General features: G+C 42.2%; 1 protein-coding gene across 2 annotated transcripts in view; it reads right to left on the bottom strand.

Annotated features, from left to right (window-relative positions):
• The window catches only part of P2RY6 (pyrimidinergic receptor P2Y6), a 152,168-nt gene that overhangs the window by 4,684 nt on the left and 121,799 nt on the right, over positions 1-25,685 (bottom strand). For both annotated transcript variants that reach the window (XM_077451470.1, XM_077451471.1), the window contains exon 2: positions 20,708-20,798. The gene's annotated coding sequence lies outside the window, so the exon portion shown is untranslated. The remainder of the gene's footprint in view (positions 1-20,707; positions 20,799-25,685) is intronic.

The raw sequence follows: 25,685 nt of genomic DNA, 5'->3' as shown, positions 1-25,685 counted from the left end.
CCGCATATGATAACGGTGTCCAAACCACACATGTGAAGTATCACCGGGATGGGTAGAGCGAGAGCAATAATTATAGCCCTAGACCTCCTCTAACTCAAAACATGCAACCTGTAGAATTTTTTAAACATCACCTATGGAGATTAAGGGTAAAAGTTTCTACGAGCGGGCACAATTTTGAAGCGCGACATGTTGGGTATCATTTTACTCAGCGCAACATTATCTTTCATGATATAAAAAATAATTGATCTAACTTTACTGTTGTCTTATTTTTTAATCCAAATAAGTGTATTTTTTTCCAAAAAAAGTGCGTTTGTAAGACCGCTGCGCAAATACGGTGCGACAGAAAGTATTGCAACGACCGCCATTTTATTCTCTAGGGTATAAAAAAAAAAATATGTTTTGGGTTCCAAGAAATCTTCTAGCAAAAAAAAAAAAACTTAAAACATAACGTAAAACAACAAATCTCAAAAAGAGTCTCGGTCCTTAAGTGGATATAGTCAATGTTTGTATTTTTCCTGAGCCTTTAAAAAATAAAGGTATTAGAAATAAGAATGTTGTGCCCAATAGTCTATTTTGGCTAAAAGCGCCTGGGGGCCCATTTTTCTTCTTTTTTTTTTTTTTTTTGCAGAGGTTTAATTTCACTTTAATAAAATACACAAAAAGTGGTTTTCCCTGCCAAAGGGAATTTGTATCTCCGTCTTTCCAAAACTTGAAATGGACACAGCTCTGCCTCCAGAGCACAGCCCTCTCTAGCAGGGGAGAAGACCTGATTGATCTCTGCTGCAGTTAACACTTACAGGTCTCGCCTCTCCCCCAGGACAATGAATGGAGAAGCTGCAGCTTGATGAGGATGTCTCTCTGCCCTCTCCATCTACCTTGAACGCACATGTGCACTGCAGCATAACTTATTGGCTCCTTGTGTGGCTTCTTCCTTTCCAAATCTGAGCTCTGCTGTACAGGGATTGCAAGAGGCCGACAGGCAAGTCAAATCCAGGTACTTGCACAGAGATGGCATTCAAAAAAAAAGTGTATGCAATGATGTATTGATGAATAAAGAGCTGCAGTATTTTGGTCTGAGAGCTGCCTGGATTTACAGTATGTGTGACACTAGATGGCAGTGTTGCCATACTGTGATCTCTACATTCCTAATCAAATCCATTTATAGTCTGATTAAAAAGTGAAATTTATTAGAGAAAACACTTTTTTTCTGGAAACAGATTGGTGCTGAACTGCCGATTAATCAACTCTACTTTACTGCTGCATATATTTACATATCATTTACATAGGTTTCACATTCTCTCTCCCCTTCTTGATATTTTGTAGAATACAATTTTCTGTTCTTGTGTAGGATAATGTTTGCCAGAACTAGCGTCTGAGCGCTTTTCCCAGTGTTTTTTTGTGCATTTTTATGCTCGATTTTGAGTTTTGGCATTTTTTTTATTAGCCAATAGAGAAAATTTATATCTGTTGCTTCCTTTTCACTAGGTATTTTAGCTTTCATTTATTTAGATTATTAAATGTATTATTTTTTTTCCATTAGGGTAAGGGAGTTCGAGCTAGGGTTAGGAATTATATATATATATATATATATATATATATATATATATATATATATATATATATATATATATATATTTAGGGTTTTAATACAAATGGGAATAAAAACGAGCCAAAAATGCTCAAATCTGCCCAATTCGAGCTACAAAAAAGAAAGCTCCAGAACAGAGAATCATTTAATTTTTTTGATAGAGTGTTAATACTAATACTAAATGAAGACATACATGTAATATAAATACACAATAAAAATAATCATAATATTATTATACAGGATTTATATAGCGCTGACAGTTTACGCAGCGCTTTCCAACATTAAATAATAAAGTTCAATAAATGAATACTAGGTAATAATTAAACCCTAAAAAAATAAAAAAATAACACCCGAACACGAAATAAATACATTATTATTTTGGGTGTTTCGTATTATTATCAATAACAATATTCATTTATTATATATTTTTTAAGGTTAGGGGTTGTTTATGTATTACACATTATTCATTTATTTTATTTATGATGATATTTAGTTATTTGTGTATTTATTTTACAATTATTCATATATTACTATTTTATGTTTCACACATTTTAATTTAAGAAAATCGTGTAAAAAAAAAAAAAAAAAAAAAAAAAAAAAAAGCAAATGCATTAATTTCTATGGGAATAAAAACAAGCCAAACGCACTCAAATCTGCCCAATTCGAGCTTAAAAACAAAACAAAAAAAAGGTCCAGAGCTTTTTCCTCCTGCAGCGTTTTGGAGCTTAGAGCTGTGAACGTAGGTGCAGGTTTTTTTTTTTTTTTTTAAAGCGACCCGTCCTGTCGAGCTTGCGTGCAGAAGCGAACGCATACGTGAGTAGCGCCCGCATATGAAAACAGTGGTCAAACCACACATGCGAGTTATCGCCGCGATCGTTCGAGCGAGAGCAATAATTCTAGCCCTAGACCTCCTCTGTAACTCAAAACATGGAACCTGTAGAATTTTTTAAACATCGCCTATGGAAATGGAAAATGGTAAAAGTTTAACGCCATTCCACGAGCGGGCGCAATTTTGAAGTGTGACATGTTGGGTATCAATTTACTTGGCGTAACATTATCTTTCACAGTATAAAAAAAAAATTGGGCTAACTTTACTGTTGTCTTATTTTATTCAAGTGAATTCCCCCCCCCCCCCCCCCAAAAAAAAGTGCGCTTGTAAGACTGCTGTGCAAATACGGTGTGATAAAAAGTATTTCAATGACTGCCATTGTATTCTCTAGGGTGTTAGAAAAAAAAAATGTATAACGTTTGGGGGTTCCAAGTAATTTTCTAGCAAAAAAAATAAAAATGTTTTTAACTTGTAAACACAGTCTGAAAAAGAGGCCTGGTCTTTAAGTGATTAGGGTGGTAATTAAACTCGCTTGGTGCTTTATCTGCATTAAATTAGCCTCAGAACCCGTGTGATTTCATATGTGTTTGAGTTTAAAGGGATGAGGTGGCAACCCTAGGCATTGCGTATTCAGGCTGGTTTGTACAAACGGTTAAGTGACAATCCAGGTGCAATTCACATTTCAGCGCTTCAGTGCAGCGCGTTTTGAGGCACCTTTTTTGGAGCTGCACTGTGACCGCATCGTAGGGTCGTTTTGTACTATGCAATCCGGTGTGGGCAAACCACACTGCATTTTCAATTCTTTTGGGGTGTCAACTTTGTTATCGAAACCCGCAACAGATCGCATACACAGTGCGACTGCAATGAGATGCAGGGAACGTGAACCTAAGCTAAATGTGGTTGGATGGGGAAGTGGGGAGTGATGGGGGTGGATTACGAGTATCCAGCTTCATCAGGGCTTGGGGATATTCTGCTGAAGGAACTGGAATCCAGGGCTGATGTTCTGGTACTATTCAGAAAGCACAATTAGAGCGCACTCTGGTCAATGTTCCACACCCAGCCCCGACAAAGGAGGATATGATGGAGGAACCACTTTGCATATATACCTGGTATCTTGTTATAAATATATATGCATGTGCACAGCCGCAAAAGTTGTTCCTTTTTGTTTCATTTGTTTTTTTTTCGTAAATTCGGAATTTGTCAATTCGAAAGAAAATCAGAATTAATAACAAACAATAACTATTAAATTATAGGTATTTTAACCACATGCCAACCAGGCCATAGCCGAAAGACGGGTACAGCGCGGTCGGCTTATTCTGGGTGGACATCTGTGGGATGTCCTCCCAGAAATTTGCTTCCATGTGCCCCCTGGGGCACACACCCGGGAACATCCATGACCGCTGGATCACAGTAAACGGCTGCTGATATTGGCCGTTTACCACGTGATCACTCCATCAAGTGACGGAGCGATCACTTGTAAACAAGCTGGCGTCACGTCATGATGCCTGTTCCTCCATCCCCTCTCTGTACCGATCAGTACAGTGAGAGGGGAGAGGCACAGAGATGGCAGCAGCGCTGTGGGCTGGATGTGAAGTGCCCACAGCACTGCCTAGTGCAAATAATCTGCAGTACACTGCAATACTCTGCCAATACTCTGCCGCAACACTGCAATACTCTGCCAATACTCAAACTTTTTTTTTTACCAAATTTTCTTTTTTGATTAATAGCGCAAAAAATAAAAAGCCCAGCGGTGATTAAATACCACGAAAAGAAAGCTCTATTTGTGTGAAAAAAAAAGACAAAAATGTCATTTGGGTAGTGTTGCATGACTGAGTAATTGTCATTCAAAGTGTGAGAGCACCGAAAGCTGAAAATTGGTCTGGTTAGGAAGGGGGGTTTAAGTGCCCAGTGGTCAAGTGGTTAAACAAATGAATAAATAATAAAAAGTTTATTATTTATTATTAATTAGTTCCGTTCCATTCATTTAAATGCGGCATTCGTTATTTCGCATAATTCGTAACTTCGGATAAATTTGCAATCGTTACGTTCACCAACAGCCAAATTATTTCAGATTTTCGTCCTTTTGAACTTTCGGATTTTGGTTCATATTTTCGGATTTCTGAATTTCCAAAATTTCAAACATTCGGAAAAATTGGAATATTTCCAAATTAATGAATTTGTCAAGATTCGTTAAAAAAAATGAATCTTGGAACTAAACAAATTGGACATGTCTACTTTTATATATAGAATTACAGCAATGATGTTACTCCCTTTTTCATAAAATCATCATCATCACAATCATCGTGCCTGTTTGACAGCAGGAAAGATTAGGGATATACCATGCGATCGCAGAAATTATGTACAGGAGATACGCAGGAGGGTATGACGGGGCATTATGTGCAAGAGTGCAGAGAGTATGCCGGTGGTTAATATATGTAGGAGAGAATAGGACAGTGGCAATATGTGCAGAAGAGAAAGCTGGAGGGGGTGACAGGAGGAAGTATGCTCAAAAGAGGCGTGCAGAGAATATGACGGGGGCAGTATGTGCAGGAAAGGAGTGCTGAAAGTATATTAGTGGACAATCTATGTAGAAGAGGTGTGCAGAGGGTATGACAGGGGAAATATGTGCACGAGAAGTGCAGAGAGTATGACTGCGGTGATGTGTGCAGGAGAAGAGTGGAAGGTATACCAGGGGGAAATATAGGTGTAGGAGAGGAGTGTGGAGAGTGTGGTGAGGGCCAAACATACAGGAGAGGAGCGTGGAGGGTATACCAGGGGGAAATGTGTGTAGGAGAGGAATGCGGAGGGTATGATGGGGGCCCATGTGTACAGGAGGGGCGTTTCCAGGGTATGACGGGGGTAGTATCTGCAGGAGAGGAGTGTGAAGGGTATGGCAGTGAGCAGTATGTGCAGGAGAGGAGTGTGGCGGGTATGATGGGGCCATACATACAGGAGAGGAGTGTGGAGGGTATGATGGGATCCATATGTACAGGAGAGGTATATGGAGGGTATAACAGTGGGAAGAGGAGTTTGTAGGATATGACAGGGGGTACTATGTGTAGGGGAGGAGTGTGGAGGATATGATGGGGGATTATGTGCTGGAGAGGGGTGTGGAGAGTATGACGGGGGTAGTATGCAGGAGAAGAGTGTGGATGGTAGGACAGGGGTAGTATGTACAGGAGAGGTTTGTGAATGGTATGACAGTGGGAAGAGGAGTGCAGAGGGTATCACACGAGGCAGTATGTACAGGAGAGTAGTGTAAAGGGTATATTAGTATGCGGTTTGTGTAGGAGAGGAGTTTATGACAGGGGGGGCAGTATATGCAGAAGAGGCATTTAGAGGGTATGATGGAGGCCATACACACAGGAAAGGAGTGTGGAGGGTATGACAGGGGGTAGTATGTGCAGGAGAGGCCTGTGGAGGCTATGATGGGGGTAGTATGTGCAGAAGAGGAGTGTGAAGGCTATGATGGGGGTAGTATGCACAGGAGAGGAGAGCGAAGGCTATGATGGGGGTAGTATGCGCAGGAGAGGAGTGTGGAGGCTATGATGGGGGTAGTATGTGCAGGAGAGGAGTGTGGAGGCTATGATGGGGGTAGTATGTGCAGGAGAGGAGTGTGGAGGCTATGATGGGGGTAGTATGTGCAGGAGAGGAGTGTGGAGGCTATGATGGGGGTAGTATGCGCAGGAGAGGAGTGTGGAGGCTATGATGGGGGTAGTATGCGCAGGAGAGGAGTGTGGAGGCTATGATGGGGGTAGTATGCGCAGGAGAGGAGTGTGGAGGCTCTGATGGGGGTAGTATGCGCAGGAGAGGTGTGTGGAGGCTATGACAGGGTAGTATGCGCAGGAGAAGAATGCGGAGGGTATGATGTGATCCATATGTACAGGAGAGGCATTTGCAGGGTATGACAGGGGTAGTATCTGTAGGAAAAGGGTGTGGAGAGCATGGCCGGGGGGGGGGGGGGGGGGGTATATTCCGTAGAGACGTGTGGATGGTATTGACAGGTATTCAGGAGAGGAGTACAAGGGTATGATTGGGGCCATATGTACAGGATAAGCATTTGTAAGGTATGAGAGGGGGTTGTATGTGCAAGAGAGGAGTGTGGATGGTATGATTGGGGCAATATGTACAGTAGAGGCGTTTGCAGGGTAAGATGAGGGGGTAGTATGTGCAACAGAGGAGTGTAGAGAGTATGACAGGGGGAAGTATATTCAGTAAAGAAGTGTGGAATATTGACAGGTATTCAGGAGAGGAGTGTAAGGGTATGACAACCAGCACAAAAGTTAACCGCTTCGACTCACGAATGGTGGGCACTGATTTTTTTCATAATTAGCAACAAATGTAAAAATGCAGTCATAGTGTCATACAAATTGTGTACATGATGAGAGGGGCAGTGCTCCCCATATAGCATTTTAGCACACTTTCACAAAACAGATTCATTATAAAGTGGCTGTATAGGAGCCAAGCTCTTCACACATTGGGCTTACAGAGGATGAATAGAAGTCAGGTTATTCTGGAACAGTGTAAGTGGTGGAGAGTGACAGCTGTACTGTAAATGGGGTTGGCACTTGGTCAGTATTTTATGTGCCTGGCTGTAAAAATCAGAATCATTGCACTGTTATTAAAAGTAAAATGACCAAAAGCACTGTTTTTTCCCCGAGAAAAGGTGGCAACCCTAACCACAGCCGGGTACGGCGGTCGGTAGGACGAAAACAGGAGGAATGTGTCAATGGACTTTGGGAAAATTGAGGTTTATAAGAAAACGACTATGTAGCGGGTTATGATCAACTACTGCATCATGGAATCCAGGAACAGTGAAGGTGTCACTGGGGATGTAAAAAGGTGAGGCGGAGGATTGTTGCCAGGGGATGCTGAAGCAGGAAATGGGACACTGGGGCCAAGAATTCCACTGGACCGGAGTCTTTGAAGGATGAGACTGGAGACTAGATCCTGAGGGATACTGCACACGTGCTGCAGAGAGGGGTACTGCACTCTATGGGCACTACACTCTATGGGCAATCCTACTACAGTGATCTCCACTAGCTTCTGGGACCCATGCTGAGCAGTTGTCCCTCTGTATTGTGAGCACAGGAAGTCAGCCACTGTTGTAACCAAGTTGATCTAGCAATGTTTTTATCATGTATTTTCAAATTTTTCAAATAAATATATTGTAAATTCTATCTCCTTCCTGGTACCGTTATAATCCGCCATGCTGGTCTCTTTTGTATAAATAGTTTGGGATGAGGTACCCTCTTTAGTTTTGTCAAATTTTATAGAAGTCAGCCACTGGTCACAGGCCTCATTCAGAGAATGCATTGCGTTTTCTCAACGAATCCAAAGCAGTTTCTGATTGAAAGAGGTGGAGAATGCGACTTCACCTCCCCACCTTGTCCAATCCGAACGGTTGCAGGGCAGTTGCGGCATGGTCCCATTCAACTGAATGGGTCGCATTTGGTGGTGGCACTACCTGCCGAACATAGAATGGTGTATAATTTTTGCTGTGGCATGTGTAAAGCCCAGAGTAGGTGCAAGTTCTCTTTTAGGTGGATGGTAAAACTGCAACGCAACTTTTTCAAGGCCTAGTCGTGCCTTCTTTCTTGACGGCTGGATGTTTTATTGTTCGTTTTTAAAACACACATTAACAATATCAATAACATTAAACTTACCGCATTTATGTAAATATTGAAAAGTTTTAACAAGGCTTCAATTTTCCCTTTAAAATTAGAAGGTTGATGGCCCTGGAGAGCGGAGTTGATGAACACTGCTCCACAAAACCACATAGCACTCTCATATTCCATTATTATCATTGCTGCTGGCAGTCTGGAATTTAAGTTCCTCCGCCTTCGTGGTCAACACTTTACCTAATAACTGCTACAGTGTAACTCTCTAATAAATTTTCACATTTCCTTGATACAAAATGATTTCACGGATTTTCTATTTTTAAAAGGTGATGCAATAATTGCCAACAGGAAAGGTTATCCCAGTACATTTATAAAATTGATTTTTGTCATATCTCGCAGCTTAACTCCAGACCAAGAAATGCATAAATGAATGCAGCTCTGTAATCATTAATACAGGTTATGCATTTTGTTAAAGAAGTGGAAGTACCGGAATTTGACCAGTAACTCATCGCCTGTGATCCTCGGTGCAGCAGAGCTAGAACTAGGAAAAGCGGCACAAGGGGACAATCCGTTGCACTGCAATGCCCATGTGCTAACAAAATTATATTGTTTTAATAGGAGAGAGCAGAGTGGCAGAGAAATTAGTTCAGTCAAGGAGGACCAGATTCACTGCAACTTTGGTTTCAAGGCAAATCCTGTGGGTTGTTGGCCATGGCCAAGAAGGGTTAGAAAGGTTAGGAAGGGGGCATTTGGATACCCAGACCCTCACTGCTAAAAAAGGCTCACAAGAGCTATATTTTAAATCTAATGACGCTGCTGTAAGGATAGGTAGGAATGGTAAACTGCTGGGAGAGAATAGGGTCAAACTGTGCTATACTTTTGTGAATTGCAGTGGAAGTCTTGTTTGGGGTTCAGTTTACACCCCCCCCCCCTTCTCATTGTGTTCACAGTTCATCGCTTAACTTAGTAGCCCTTATTACAGGGGGTCTCCAAACTTTCTGAACAAATGCCAGTACACTGTCCTGGAGTCCTTTAGGAGAGCCAGGCCATGGCCAGCGAGAGTAGAAAATTACCCAACATCAGTGCCCCATCATTGGTTTTAATGGGAGAAATAGTGCCCCATTGTTGGCATCAATGAGAAGATTAGTGCCCCATTGTTGGCATCAATGGGAAGATTAGTGCCCCATTGTTGGCATCAATGGGAAGATTAGTGCCCCATTGTTGGCATCAATGGGAAGATTAGTGCCCCATTGTTGGCATCAATGGGAAGATTAGTGCCCCATTGTTGGCATCAATGGGAAGATTTGTGTTGAAATATGGAGGAGAACCGCACACAGCTTCCAATCTAGTGCCAGCAAACAGGTCCTCCCACCGACCTTGTATATATTATATATAAGAAAAAAAGTTCCAAAAGTTGCTGCACTTAAAAATGTGTTGCTTTATTCCATCAAATCTTTAGATAAAGATTACAAAGCAAGTAGAGTCATTCAAGACAAAATAGTTGCAATCATCTGTTCAGACTATGTTTCGGGCTGGTTTGTTCTTCCTTAGATCAGTCAGAATCCTCTACTTTATATAGGTTTCTCAGGCATCATCACACATGGAATAAATATGGTTAATTGTTCTCTCTTCTATTCAATCAAAGTTACAAATGCTAATCTTATACCATACACAGCAAATAGCTAATCACACGGCCGATAATCCCAATATCTCATTATCATCTTGCAATTCATCCTATTGTTAGATCTGAAAAACATATGTATACATAGTTATATATCAAAAAAATATATTTCTGATAGATGGATATAAAAATCTGTTCAATCAGTACACAGAACCAATAACCTTTTAAATAAACAAATAAAGATCTAGATCCACGTTTAAACCATAAGGGGCAATTGTATTAAAAAAATAAGGGTTAATTCACAATCCCCCCTCTTCTGTTTCTTTTGATCCCCTCAAGGACCATAAATTTCAATTGTGACACACTATGTCCAAATTCCACAAAGTGTCTAGCAAGTGGTAGCTGTGTTAATTTATCCCTGATGGAATATTTATGCCTTGCCATTCTATCCTTCACTTTCTGTGTAGTTTCTCCAATCTAGACTATTCCACATGGACATTTGATGGCATATACTCCGAACGATGATCGACATGTGTAGTGTCCCCTAATAGGAATGTTGAACTCCTTGTCGGCTCGGCGCGATATATCTATCAAACCAGCCGACAAAGGGGGGGGGGTGCTATTGTAGTAATGGATACCGCAAAGTGTGAGCTAGAGGTAATGAAACAGCTTGGGGACATGGACACTTATAGAAAATTAAAAATCTCGGAATCTCCAAATTAATTAAAAAACATTGGAACCTACTCAGAACCAGTTATCCTATGGTTCAAGTCCACCTATGTCATCTTATAGGAAATTGAATAATAAAATCCGATCAATTTTCATCAATAGTACTGAAAACAACGTTTTTGGGACCAAAAAATCTAGGTTCATATCCTTATCCATCGGGCATTCAATGCAATTCTATGATTAAGGGTAAAATTTTCCAACAAACCCATAAAGGTTTCAACATTCCTATTAGGGGACACTATATATGTCAATCATTGTTTGTAGTATATGCCATCAAATGTCCATGTGGATTAGTCTAAATAGGTGAAACTACACAGAAAGTGAAGGATCGAATGGCAAGGCATAAATATTCCATCAGGGATAAATTAACACAGATACCACTTGCTAGACACTTTGTGGAATTTGGACATAGTGTGTCACAATTGAAATATATGGTCCTTGAGGGGATTGAAAAAAAAAAAAAACAGAAGAGGGGGGATTGTGAATTGACCCTTAGAAAGAAAGGCACACTGGATTATTTTTTTCAATACAATGGCCCCTTATGGTTTAAATGTGGATCTAGATCTTGGTTTATTTAAAAGTTTATTGGTTCTGTACAGTGATTGAACAGATTTTTATATCTATCAGAAATATATTTTTTTAATATACAACTATGTATACATATGTTTTTCAGATCTAACAATAGGATGAATTGCAAGATGATAATGAGATATTGGGATTATCGCCGTGTGATTAGCTATTTGCTGTGTCTATGGTATAAGATTAGCATTTGTAATTTTGATTGAATAGAAGCTGAGAACAATTAACCATATTGATTCCATGTGTGATGATGCCTGTGAAACATATATAAAGTAATTGATTGTGGTGAAAACCTTCAGATGTGTTCTGACTGATCTAAGGAAGGGCGCGAACAAACCAGCCCGAAACATAGTCTGAGCAGATGATTGCAACTATTTTGCCTTGAATGACTCTACTTGCTTTGTAATCTTTATCAAAAGATTTGATGGAACAAAGCAACACATTTTTTTTTTAAGTGCAGCAACTTTTTGAACTTTTTTCATAATATTTATTATACACACAGGTCCAGAGTGCTCTGGAGCAGGTTTTCATCAAGGGTGTCTATGTACATTGCTGCATTCATCTTTCCCTTGATGCTGACTAGTCTCCCAGTTCCTGCTGCTGAGACCAGATCCACTGCATCTGGTCTCCACTCAGGTGGAGACCAGATGCACCTTGTCTGGATCATGGGCCATTTTTATCTGTTTTGGGGGGGGGCAGGCGAGCAGACGTTAGGCCTAATGGCAGGCAGTTGGGGGATTTCCAGGGGGGAGGCATGTATTCATTGAATGGGCCGGCCGGGTATGATGTGGAGTAGAGTTGTGCCGGAAGTGCATCGTTTTGCACATCTGGACAGACCACCGGACATTTTGGTGCTCCATGTCGGTGGGAATGACCTGGGGGTTTGGTCCATTCGGGAGCTCATCAAGGACGTCAAGTTTGACTTCCTAAGGCTCAGGACGGCCTTCCCAGATATGTTGGTCTTGTGGTCCGACATTGTGGCAAGGACAACCTGGCGATTGGCAAGGTCAGGGGACAGAATCAACAAAGCCCCTATAAAAGTGAATAAAATGGTTGGGCCACTTTGTGATTCGTAATGGGGGTTTGGTTATTCGCAATAGGGAATTGGAAAGGGATACTGGGCTTTATATCAGGACGGGGTTCTGCAGTGTCTATCTGCGGTGGGTATTGATTTGTGGTCCCTGGGGTTGTAGGATGGGATTCAGCAGGCTGAGAGTGTGGAGGGGCTCTCAAAAGGTAAGGAGTCACCCTTGTTAGCTGTGGCGGTCTTTGATGATGGCAATGATAACCTACAAGATGGAAGTGTGGGGACTAATCGGTGGTATGTGCCCTCCGGTGTATTTTAGGTAACATGGTTATCTGGAAGATGGTAATGGTTGCACTGCGGGGAATAGGTTGTGTCCGAGCTGGTGTGCCACAGCTGGAGGCTTAGTACATAAAAAGGTCCGCAGTGTAGAGGTGGAACATAGCCAAGTTAGGAAGTGCCATCAAAGACCACCGGGTGGAGTGACTGATGTTTGGGGTATTGTTACGTATTAAAGAATGTTATATATTTAATATTTGTGAATAAAAAGGCTGCTATGGCCAGTTATGCTCCATTTCAAGTGTGGCCTCTTTAATCATAGGCAACGATAAGTGGGTTAGGACTGGAGTATGACAATGGTTGGGCAGTCATAGGAAGGTTGGGACATCAGGTTATCTACACTGGTCAAGAGTCTTACAAATATATATATATATAAAAAAAAAAAAAAGGAACAAGGAGCTTCGGCCATAGCAAATGTGCAAACACAAGTGCAGAGATTTTACTACTGGAGTTCCAAAAATAAAAAAATAAAAAAAAATAAAAAAAACTCTGCAATATCTGCCCATCACTGAACTATTACTTCTGGGTGGACTGATTATTTAATTTCCCTCTTAAAGCCAGTTTATTTTGGATCTTTTAAATTCTGCTCTAACTTCAGACTCCATCACTCAGAGCAGCTGGAGGTAATATATCCGGACCTCCTGAAGCTGCCAGTCTCTGCCAAGATAAACAGCACTGCCGCTTACCACACACCATCTACGGATCCTAGTGGAAAAGAGGCCAGTTCAACTGAGCTTTTATTGAATGTAACCATTTTACATGATAGATGCCAAAATGTTCTAAATGTACTCTGCAACATGTTGCAACAAAATGTGACCGGTCACTTTTTCAGCAGGGCATTGGTGTGAACTGGGAGCAATGGAATCAATGGTATGTTGCCTGACATTACTTGTGATTGCACTGAGCCACACAGCTCATAGCTGGTGCTATGAATGATCTCCAAATGTCATTAGTTATGCAACTCAGGTAGCGTTTCATAATACTCCACTCTAAACCTTAGAGAGGTGATCTACCTGAGCTATATGGGGATAGGTCAAAGATCACCGGTGTGCAGCCCCAATTAATAGTAAGGATGGCATAAAGAAAATAATGGCTTCAGTGAGAAGCCTGACATTCACCGTCATCCAGAAAAGTACAGAGGTCAGTAGTTTGCAGGGCAAAGTAAGGGAGTCAGCAGTTTTCAGGGCAGAGTACGGGGGCCAGTAGTTTGCAGGGGCAGAGTACGAGGGGCCAGTAGGTTGCAAGGCAGAGTACAGGAGCAAGTAGTTTGCAGGCCAGATTACGGGGGCAAGTAATTTGCAAGGCAGAGTATGGGGGCCAGTAGGTTGCAAGGCAGAGTATGGGGGCCAGTAGGTTGCAAGGCAGAGTATGGGGGCCAGTAGGTTGCAAGGCAGAGTATGGGGGCCAGTAGGTTGCAGGGCAGAGTATGGGGGCCAGTAGGTTGCAGGGCAGAGTATGGGGGCCAGTAGGTTGCAGGGCAGAGTATGGGGGCCAGTAGGCTGCAGGGCAGAGTACGGGGCCAGTAGGCTGCAGGGCAGAGTACGGGGCCAGTAGGTTGCAGGGCAGAGTACGGGGCCAGTAGGTTGCAGGGCAGAGTACGGGGCCAGTAGGTTGCAGGGCAGAGTACGGGGCCAGTAGGTTGCAGGGCAGAGTACAGGGCCAGTAGGTTGTAGGGCAGAGTACAGGAGTCAGCAGTTTGCAGGGCAGAGTACAGGGATTAGTAGTTGGCAGGACAAAGTATAGGGGTTAACAGCTTCCAGTTATTAGCGGGGAAAAGTTGCAGCTTCGGACTGATGCTGCAGCCTCATAGGTGAGTATTCACGTTTTTGTCTCGCAATTCTTTAACATCAAGCTGTTTACATGTATATCTATCCATCTTTCTCTATATAATTGAAAAAAACAATCATTCCTTTAACTTTGAACGTGTACAATAAAAATTTGGACACCTCTAATTGGCATACCTTGAAACAGTTACAGTGCATCGGGAAAGTATTCACAGCGCTTCACTATTTCCACATTTTGTTATGTTACAGCCTTATTCCCAATTTGAATACATTTTTTATTTTACAAAATTTTACAAACATTACAACGTGAAAGAAGGTTGTTTAAAATCGTTGAAAATGTATAAAAAAATAAATAAATAAAAAAAATAAAATGAAAAATGAAAATAAAATCACATGTACATAAGTATTCAAAGCCTTTGCCAAGACATTAAATTGAGCTCAGGTGCCTCCTGTTTCCACTGATCATCCTTGAGATGCTGCTACAACTCGATTGGAGTCCACCTGTGGTAAATTCAGTTGATTGGACATGATTTGGAAAGGTACACACCTGTCTATATAAAGTCCAACAGGTAACAGTGCATGTCAGAGCACAAACCAAGCCAAGAAGGCCAAGGAATTGTCTGTAGACCTCCAAGACAGTAATGTATGGAGGTACAGACCTGGGGGAGGGTACAGAAAAAAATCTGCAGCATTGAAGGTCCCAATGAGCACAGTGGCCTCCATCATCCATAAATGGAAGAAGTTTGGAACCGCCAGGACTCTTTCTAGAGCTGGCCGCCTGGCCAGAGATCCGGGGAGAAGGGCCTTAGTCGGGGAGGTGACCAAGAACCCAATGATCACTCTGACAGAGCGCCAGCATTTCTCTGTGGAGAGAGGAGAAACTTCCAGAAGAGCAACCATCTCTGCAGCACTCCACCAATCCGGTCTGTATGGTAGAGTGGCCAGACGGAAGCCACTCCTCAATAAAAGGCACATGAGAGCCTGCCTGGAGTTTCCCAAAAGGCACCTGAAGGACTCTCCGATCATGAGAAACAAAATTCTCTGGTCTGATGAAACAAAGATTGAACTCTTTGGCCTGAATGGCAAGTGTCATGTCTGGAGGAAACCAGGCACCGCTCATCACCTGTCCAATACAATCCCTACAGTAAAGCATGGTGGTGGCAGCATTATGCTGTGGGGATGTTTTTCCATAGCAGAAACTGGGAGACTAGTCAGCATCAAGGGAAAGATGAATGCAGCAATGTACAGAGACATCCTTGATGAAAACCTGCTCCAGAGCACCCTGGACCTCAGACTGGGATGGAGGTTCATCTTCCAACATGGCAATGACCCTAAGCACCCAGCCAAGATGACAAAGGAGTGGCTACAGGACAAGGCTGAATGTCCTTGAGTGCCCCAGCCAGAGCCCAGACTTGAACCTGAGAGATCTGAACATGGCTGTGCTCCGATGCTCCCCATCCAACCTGATGGAGCTTGAGAGGTCCTGCAAAGAAGAATGGGAGAAACTGCCCAAAAATAGATGTGCAAAGCTTGTAGCATCATACTCAAAAAGACTTGAGGCTGCAATTGGTGCCAAAGGCGCTTCAACAAAGAATTGAGTAAAGGCTGTGAATACTTATGTACATGGGATTTTTTTTTGTTTTTTATTTTTAATAAATTTGCAAAGATTTCAAACGTATTTCATGTTGTCATTATGGGGTTTTGTTTGTAGAATTGCGAGGAATATAATTGAATCCATTTTGGAATAAGGCTGCAACATAAAATGTGTAAAAAGTTAAGCGCTGTGAATACTTTCCGGATGCACTGTACGATTTATTCCCCCACTCTACTGTTTCAAGATTGGCCAGCTATCTCAGGAGTCTGATAATGGTGTATGAATAGTCAGATGTAACACAGATGTTATTCATTTCATTTATTAGCAGCAGCAGAGATCAGGAAGAAACTCCTATTATTGGAGGGCAGCTTTAACAGATCTGCAGATAATAGAATTTGATTGTCTCCTGGGATTTTTGGAGACGCCTTCTGGATGTAGTATTGTACTCCTGTACTAAAGTACTTCTACAGCAAAAAATACCGTATTCTCATATATAGAGAATACTTGTATTTATAGTATTTAGTAACATTTCACCAAAAAGTTTTTCAAAAAGATTTAAAACCTTAAGCTGAACAAACGTCAAATTTTGTTACAATTTTTCTTTGTTCTAAGGACATTCTTTTGATTTTCTAATCGGTGTGGTCAAAGCGACGTTGGTTTTTGACCATAGTGATGAGAAAATTTGAGAGAACAAGATGGAAATTTTTCCTGACTGAACACATTTCTAGCACGTGTTAAAAGCAAACAACATTTTGAAGTACTTTTCAATGGTCATCAAAATGTAGTGCGAATTTTCATATGAATCTTTGAACGAATATTTATACAAACATTTGTTTGAAAGTCTACCAGTGTGTGCATACCTCCTGACTTTTTGCAATCGGAATGAGGGACACCCATCGGCAAAAGTATGCAGGCATAGGACACACCCCTTGCCACGCCCCCTTAAAGGAGAATTGTACAAAAACAACAAGATTGGTTAAACCCTCAAGTGCGTTTTTTACCACTACTGTAATGGATATGATCATGAGTGTTATAAGTGAAATGCCTATTTCTGGTACTCTTATAGATATAAGTGCTTATCTTTCACCATCAGCTATCAACCTTAATCATACTCATTTAATCATAATTAAGATGTCTGCCAGCTTCTCCCTTCATCTGGAACGAAACTGCAAGGGTTAAAAAGAGCAAAGACAAAAAGAAGATTGTGCCTGTTTTCGGAACCATGAGACTACACCCAAGAAGAAGAAGGGGCTGAAAACAAGACCTTATTTTAGCTACGATAGTTTGCTTTTACCTTTTTAAGACATAAACCAGCTGAAAAGCTTATCCTTCATCACAATAATGAATATGTATAATTTGTGGTTTGTACACGCTGTCTTTTATCTAATTTCTGATTTGATAGTAAGAAATCCGGCTCATTGTATATCAGCCGGAGTTCAGGAAATAAAAATAGAGAAGTATCTGAATACTGAACTGCGTCTGTGTCAGTGTTTGACTTCAAGTGTGCACACTTTTATATTGAGGATTAATTTGGCCAGGGGGACAGAAACAAAAAGGTACCGAGCGGTTCTAGTTCGGATCCAAAACACTACTATTCCTTTATATTGGCTTATGGAATTTACAAATGCAGCAATTTAGAAATCAGATGAAAGGTTTAGCGGTGGGAAACACTGATAGATAAAAAGTGCATTTTATATACAACTATATAGATCAGACCAAAATGAGGGACAAATGAGGAGGAAAGCGGACTAGGGGGACATTGCTCCAAATCAGCGACAGTCCCTCCAAATCAGGGACATTTGGGAGTTATGGTGTATGGCCAGCTCAAAGCGATCGTAAACCATTGTTTTAAAAAAAAAATATATATATATAGCAAACATGTCATACTTACATGCTCAGTGCAATGGTTTTGCTTCAGAGAAGCCCAGATCCTCCTCTTCTCAGGTCTCACACTGGCGATCCTAGCGCCTCCCTCCTGCCGGGTGCCCCCACAGCAAGCAGTTTGCCTGTCAGCTATGAGTAAGCACTGATTATGGTGCGAAACGTGTCAGTATTTTTCTGTACCCTGTTATTCTTTTGCTGTGGATTTTTTTATCTTGTTTTGATGCGACCCACGTTGTTTCAATTAAAGATGGGATTTCAAGTCTTTTTCCAGAGTTTTGTCCTGCTTGCTCAGGGCACCCAAGTGACTCGCAGCTCTGTGTCCATTCACACAAGGACCCTCTGCTTGGCCCGCCCCATTTCCTGATTGGCTCACTGGCTGTGATTGACAGTAGTGGGAGCCAGTGGCTCCCACTGCTGCCAAATGCCAATCAGGAGTGCGATCCCCCAGAGAGGCGAGACTCTCGTGGACATTGCTGGATCGAGATGGGGCTCAGGTCAAGTCTTAGGGAGGCTGCTGCACACGGGTTTTTTACCTTCATGCATATAATGCTTGAAGGTGAAAACCTAGTGCCTTTACAACCACTTTAACTCTGGGCTTAGGGTTTCCCCTACCCTCAGGCTTCAACACCCCTAACCCTTAAAAAGAAATCCCATACATACCCCTTTTCCAGGTGTCTTTGGTCTAACCTGGTGGTGTCGCGTCCTTTTCTTCCTTCAGTGGTAAGTGAATCTTCAATTGCTGCAGATAGCAGCACCACATAATGACGCGGCACCGCACCTGCAGCATTCTTTTGTAAGTCCAGGGAGAGACATGACACCTTGGACTCACCTGAAGTGGGTTGAATGGCACTGGGCGTCACGCAAGCTGTCAGAGGGATAACAGGAGGATGCAGTTGCATTTCAAAATGCATTTGATCATTTTTATTTAATGAATATATAACTGCAAATTATTTTTAGAAAATGCAGAATGTGCAGTCATGCACAGAACATGACTGATATCAATCAAGTTACTGGCACTGGGTCCATACAGAAAGCCACAAATAGCCCAAACGTAAAAATAGGCTCATGTATTAATATATAGAACAATAGAACAATCAAAGTCAGAAAAATAAACAGAACGTGTCTACTGCTCCAGAAATACGGCAAGATCTTTCACATCTGGGGTTTGGAGTACAGTGAACGGTGAGAACGCAATATCAGCAACGTGAAAGATAAGGAAACTCCAAATACAGATGCTATTCATCTCAAGTACCCGAATGTCAGAGAAGAGGAATGGGTCATTTGTACACTTCCTTCCTGATGAACCTTAAGTGAAAATCCAGAATTACAGGAAGAGAACTTCTGATACTGGAATGGGGGGTGTTACTATAATGAATTGCATTCATTTATTATTGGTGACAAATAGTCGTTATTACTTCAGTAATTTTCTTTAATTGGATCTGTACTTGAAATAAGGAATTAGATACATGTTTATAAATCTATTTACACAGCAGTCATTGCCTTGAAGGGTAAATCTACTCTTGTGAAAAAAAAAATATAATAAATTAAAAAAAATATCATTGCATGTACACTATAATGTCAAAAGTATTGGGATGCCTGCCCTTACACACATGAACTTTAATGTCATCCCAGTCTTTGTCCGTAGGGTTCAATATGGAGTTGGCTCAACCTTTGCAGCTATAACAGCTTCAACTCTTTTGGGAAGGCTGTCCACAAGGTTTAGGAATGAGTCTATGGGAATGTTTGACCATTCTTGCAGAAGTGCATTTGTAAGGTCAGACACTGATGTTGGACAAGGCCTGGCTCCTGGGCTGGACTTACCATTGGGCTTGACTGGGCTCAAGCCCATGAGCCTCGCTCAATAGGGGGCCCCATGGGCCTTGTCGAGATACATAGCCGAGTACTCGGCTCTGCTCCACTCACAGTGATGCTCGGTCCCGCCCTATGATGGACATAACACAGGGACTGGGCGTGACTGTGAGCTGAGTCGAGTACACTCGGCTACTCTCGGTTCCGCTCGGGACTACTAGAGGAACCGAGAGCCGCCGAGAGGACCCGAGAGCCGCCAAGATACACAGGACGCTGTATCTCGGCTGCGCCATTTTTAAACTTCAAGACTGCAATGACAAGGCTGCAAATGAGACTGGGGCAAGGCTGCAAATGACAAGGCTACACTGACAAGGCTGTAAATGTTACTGCCAAGGCTGCAGATGGATGGGCAAGGCTGCAGATGGACACTGATCAGGCTGCATTGATGGACATTTAAATGTTATTTTTTTTCCTTAAAATTCCCTCCTAAACTTGGGGTGCGTGTTATACGCCAATAAATACGGTAATGTATAGAAGGTAGGGCCCGAAAGGGACTCAAGCCCAGGGGCCCCTACTACCCCAAGTCCTGCCCTGCCTGGCTCACAGTCTCTGCTGTAATTCATCCTAAAGGTGTTCTATCAGGTTGAGGCCAGGACTTTGCAGGTCCTTCAAGGTCCTCCACCCAATACGCACTCATCCATGTCTTTACGGACCTTGCTTTGTGCACTGGTGCACAGTAATGTTGGAACAGAAAGTGGCCATCCCCAAAACATTCCCACAAAGTTGGGAGCATGAAATTGTCCAAAATGTCCTGGTATGCTGAAGCCTTAAGAGTTCCCTTCACTGGAACCAAGGGGCCAAGCCCAACCCCTGAAAAAACAACCCCACACCATAATCCCCCTCCAAGAAATGATTTGGACCAGTGCACAAAGCAAGGTCCAGAAACACATAGGTGAGCGAGTTTGGAGTAGAGGAACTTGACTGGCCTGTACAGAGTCCTGACCTCAACCCAATATAACACCTTTGGGATGAATTAAAGTGGAGACTGCAAGCCAGGCCTTCTTGTCCAACATCAGTGCCTGACCTAACAAATGCGCTTCTGCAAGAATGGTCAAACATTCCCATAAACAAACACACTCCTAAACCTTGTGGACAGCCTTCCCAGAAGAGTTGAAGATGTTATAGCTGCAAAGGGTGGGCCAACTCAATATTGAACCCTACGCAGTAAGACTGGGATGCCATTAAAGTTCATGTGCGTGTAAAGGCAGGCAGCGACAAATACTGAAATGGAAAACTGAAAGCTTACCTCTGGGTCAATGACCGGTAATCAACTGAGGTTTGCATGTGCGGTTAAAATTCTGTGGTCTCCAAAAAAGGTGTAAAAAATAAAAAAAATTCTGAAAAAGAAAGAACATTTTTTAGGTTCAATATTGATTATATTTGCCTTTTAGACGTTCGCCCCCCCCCCCCCCCCCCCACAAGTAAATATAAATGGACATGGTCACCCTGAACATCTTTGGTGACTAGCGTTTTTCCACACTGGAGCCCGGAGATACAGTGCAATGAGCTGCAAAAAACTACAAACATGCTTCATTTTACTGCAACAGACGGGTAGGCATGGCATTGTCACCGCACAGCAGTCCAATGCACCACGCTGTTGCATGGTGACATGAAGTGTCACTTTGGGCACTTCAACTTAAGATGACGTCTATTCAGACGAAATGCGTCAGAGGGGTGCTGCCATCACTACTGCGTCTTTATGTCCGTTAAGCTCTTGACTGCTTCAGAAATGTGAGTGTTCAAGTTTATCTTTTTTTATTAAACATTCCAAAAACGATATCACACCATGTGGAACTTTGTTTAATTTCTTGGCTTCAACGTGTGGGTCTGTGAAATGTCTCTGGCCGTCCCTCTCTCCATCTGAACCTATCGCCGTTCATAGTCCCTATTCTGATCGTGGTTATCTGGATCGTTGAAGGTTCCATATCGTACATAGGGGGTTGTGACACAAGCGCATCAGGATCACGCCGATGCACGAGCAATTCCTCCTTCTGAAGGACGTTCCTGAAGGAGAGGGCACCCACCCGGCCAATGTACATATAGGAAGTAGTTACGTCCACTATTTCCTGTAAGCCTTCATGCAATTATAGTTTCATAGTTAGTAAGGTTGAATAAAGACACCAGTCCACCCAGTTCAACCTGAGTGAGTGTCTACAATTGTCCCTATCCCTGTACATTACACACTTACATCAGTCCCTACCCTCAAGGAGCCCACAATCCAAGGTCCCCATTCATATACTAGGGCCAATTTTGGACAGAAGCCAATTAACCTACCTGCATGTCTTTGGATTGTGGGAGGAAACCGGAGTACCCGGAGGAAACCCCTGCAGGGCACAGGGAGAACATGCAAACTCCAGGCAGGTAGTGTTGTGGTTGGCATTTGAACCAGCGACCCTTCTTACTGCTAGGCGAGAGTGCTAACCACTACACCACTGTGCTGCCCAAATTAGTGGCGGTCTCCTCACAAGATTCTCCTCCTCCTTCAAAATTCCTTTTCAACATGTCTGTCCTGAAGATATTTTAGAAATGTTGTTCCATTTATACTTGATGCCAATCATAATTTACGAGGTGGACTTTATTATATCAATATTCCAGTACTGTTGTCATTCTATTGACATTTGATGCCAATTATTATTCACGTGGTGGATTTTATATACATTTTTTTGTATTGTTGATACACAATATTATACTTCAAAATTTTATATTTTTTCCTATATAATATATCTAAGCGCTGCATTTTTCTTCCTTTTGACACTTCAAATAAAGTTGACAATTTTTTTTTTTTTTAAATGGGTAAATGCTGAACCGCGCATCACACCAGCCCCTCACCATGGCCAACTGCAGCCAAAATGGACAACTGCCCGCACACTAAACCAGAGCCTTCAGAGTGTGGGCAGTGTGTGTTGTGTGTGAATGGGCCCTAAAGTCATAATATCCTGACCGGCGGTCAACTCTCCCTTGGCTTCACAGCTCAGTGGGTCAGTGACTCAGGGCAAGTATGTAAAGTAGAAAGGGATTTTTTATTCCACTGGTTATACTTACAGAGTGCAGACAAACGCTAGATGTTTTTGTATGATAAACCATGAACCCTTCAATGGAGAACACCTGAACTCAGTCATTTTATTTTTAAATGGGACGTTCACTATCATATACTCTATGTACAGTACACACACCATATAGGCGTTATGACCAGATGTCCACAAATGTTGCGGTATATAGTATATACAGTACAAGAAAAAAAGACAGGTGTTGCTTTGTCTTTTTTTAAACCAGTTTTTGCCGCTATACCATCTTTCAAAAGCAGACCAGCAGCCCTTTATTTACCCAGTGCCATTTAGGAATACGAGCAAAACCAAAGAAATTCCCAGCTTAACTCACCGACCAGCCTGCAACCAACCAAATTATGCGTTAAAAACAGGGGTTTCGTTTTGCACACATTTAGCAAATGCAATGCGTCTTTACTTTTTATAGTAAAATAAAAGAGAAAGAAAAATAAAAAGATAAAAAGGAGCGGCGTATATAAACCAGGGGTCTTAAACTGGCGGCCCTCCAGCTGTTGCTAAACTACAAGTCCCATGAGGCATTGCAAGGCTGACAGTTACAAGCATGGCTCCCACAGGCAGAGGCATGATGGGACTTGTAGTTTTGCAACAGCTGGAGGGCCGCCGGTTTGAGACCCCTGATATAAACACTCATTTGAGTACAGTATTGCAAGGGAGCAATTGTCAGTCAAACTATCACAGCAATGAAAACTGAAAAATGGCCTGGTAATGAAAGGGCACTACAGGCTGGTACTCAAGTGGGTAAGGAAAGAAAGAAACAGATCGAAAATGTGCACACGCTTATCCTTTCATATCTGCACTTAAAAACAACAGTAAAATGTAATATATTAAGACACATGCCCTTTTAATCCCGTTATTGCTACTGTCACTATGAAGAAAAATAACTGTGCCCCCACGAAGCAAAAAGGAGAGGGATGATTATTCTATATGGCATTGTTATTTCCTGTCTGCCTAGATCTCGGCTCAGATCAGTCTATACAGCCAGCGGTGGTGGATGATCTTTAGGTTTTAGATGAGAATTCCAGTTTTGTATGGCATTAGGAGCAGCTGGTATTATTGCGAGACGTGACACGGGGTCTCAGCTACGCCAGCGAAGCATTAGAGAGCCCTTTTAGAATGTGAAGGAAGATTACAGTGCTACAGAGCAGGCTGAGACAATGTGGAAACAACTTTTATTTATTTATTAGGATAATGTTGCCTTCAGCATTAATTAGCGGTTTTGGTTAGCTTTAAAACAAACCTGCAGCAGATTCGTTTTATTGGATGCATAAAAGGGAGACAGAGCTGGCTCCAGATAGTGACCCGAGGGGGCATTGTATAGTCAATAGGGGTCACTCTTACTATAGGAGAGATATTAGGGTAAACCATATAGGATGGACATATGAGGGGGACGCGATTTATTGTCATGAGTCATTAGCCCTTATGATGCCAGCTCTGGAATGAAATGCCCTCTTTACAAAGCCAAATGACCATTCTGGGATGCATCTTGGCTGATGATTTGTGCAGAAGAATCTTGGGGGGGGGGGGGGGGGGGGGTTAGACCTAGTGTGCAGATTATGTTGCACCAGGGGTGATGGCTCGAAGAGCCATGAGGTGTTTTGACAAAGAACTGATTATGTTGGCTCTATGAGGTTAGGCAGTTTACACCTGGAGGAATACAGCTGGGGTCTGCCAGCTTATATTTGAAGAGGCCACCTCTTGGACATGAGCAAAGTTCACCTGAGCCTTCATGAGATGAATGGCACATTGATCAAATGGTTGCATTGGCAAAGGGTCAAGGGAGGCCATTATAGGCTTTATAGGGTGCAGTGTGGAAAAAACCATAGTGTGAGCCTCTGGCAGAAGTTACTAAGAAATTTGGTGCGGATGGAGTGATATCATCTTCTAGGAGATTCCCAGACTGATCAAGAGTGGATTGTACAGAATATACAAAATAGGGAGAAGTTGATAAGTTTTGGTGGACTTTATTTTGCGGCAATTTAGTGCTGGCTAAAAAATTGGGAATTGGCGGCATGGCGTGATTTTAGGATGATATTTCAAGCCCGATTATTCCTTGACACAGTGTGGCAAGATCCCTCCGATTTTTGGATTCAGATACCATTGATCTTCCTCCTTGGGTTGAATGTCATGAAACTAGTAGATGGTGTGCTGATATTATTGCTCCATACACTGCGTGAATCAGGCAATACTGATACTTCCGGGCTACTCTTTTGGTCTTCAAATATTTGAAGCCAAATTCCCGGGCTCTACTAACAAAATATTCCTCTTTTCCTTTGCTATGGTATGTCACAGCTTGCTTCAGTTTTCTTGACCTTGCCAGCAGTTAATGTTGCTGAAACGGGCTATGCCCTTGATGGAAAATTGGAAGTAGGCTGTCTGTCCAGCACTTATGTTAAGGGCAGGCCCCTACATCCCTCTTTTAGTCGAGTGCTCACAGTACGACTGACTGGCACTGGTTAAATATGTTTACATGTTATATGTTGGAGTTAATAAAGCTGTGGCCTTGCCCTTTCCAACCTAATGGTTGTAAGTGTCTTATTTAATGGGTTAAAGGGCAAGGGTGGTGGGGATTTGATCCCATTGCGTTACGTTAATTGGGACCATTGCGCCTCAGCAGTCAAGGAAAAAAAAAACTGCTGCAACGACTTTAAAAAATTGTTAGCTGGAGTTGAATTTCAATTTGTTAATTTGCTATCAAGAAAATAAGGTTCTGAGGAAGCTGTTAGATGTGAAACGTGTCAACCTCTTGAAGCATATAACAAAGATATACAAATGTAGTCTGATTCTATGGCTTGGATCATCCAAGGAGAGCACCCTTTTCATGTCATCTATGTTTTAACCATATTTTGTAATACTTACTTTTTTATAACACTATCTGGTCATCTCTTTCTGGTACCAGTAAAGTCGGCCATTTTTTTTTCTATTTGTTTATGTTATTTATGGATTAGGTATCTTTAACATAGCTGTTCTCCCTTTATTTGTCAGACACCTACTAATTCATGTAACATTATCCTCTCCAGACAGTGCTGCTGTCCAGGGGTGTCTTCATTGCCCCTCCACAGACAGACAGTCTACACCCTTAGCCCTTGTACACACGGTCGGACATTCCGACAACCAAAGCCGTCGGATTTTGTCCGAAACTGTTGCATACACACACAGTCG

This window comes from Lithobates pipiens, unplaced genomic scaffold, assembly GCF_037356315.1.
Source record: "Lithobates pipiens isolate NorthernLeopardFrog02 unplaced genomic scaffold, aLitPip1_a1.2 Scaffold_23, whole genome shotgun sequence".
Classification (NCBI taxonomy): Eukaryota; Metazoa; Chordata; class Amphibia; order Anura; family Ranidae; genus Lithobates; species Lithobates pipiens.
This window is presented reverse-complemented; position numbering and strand designations above follow the sequence as displayed.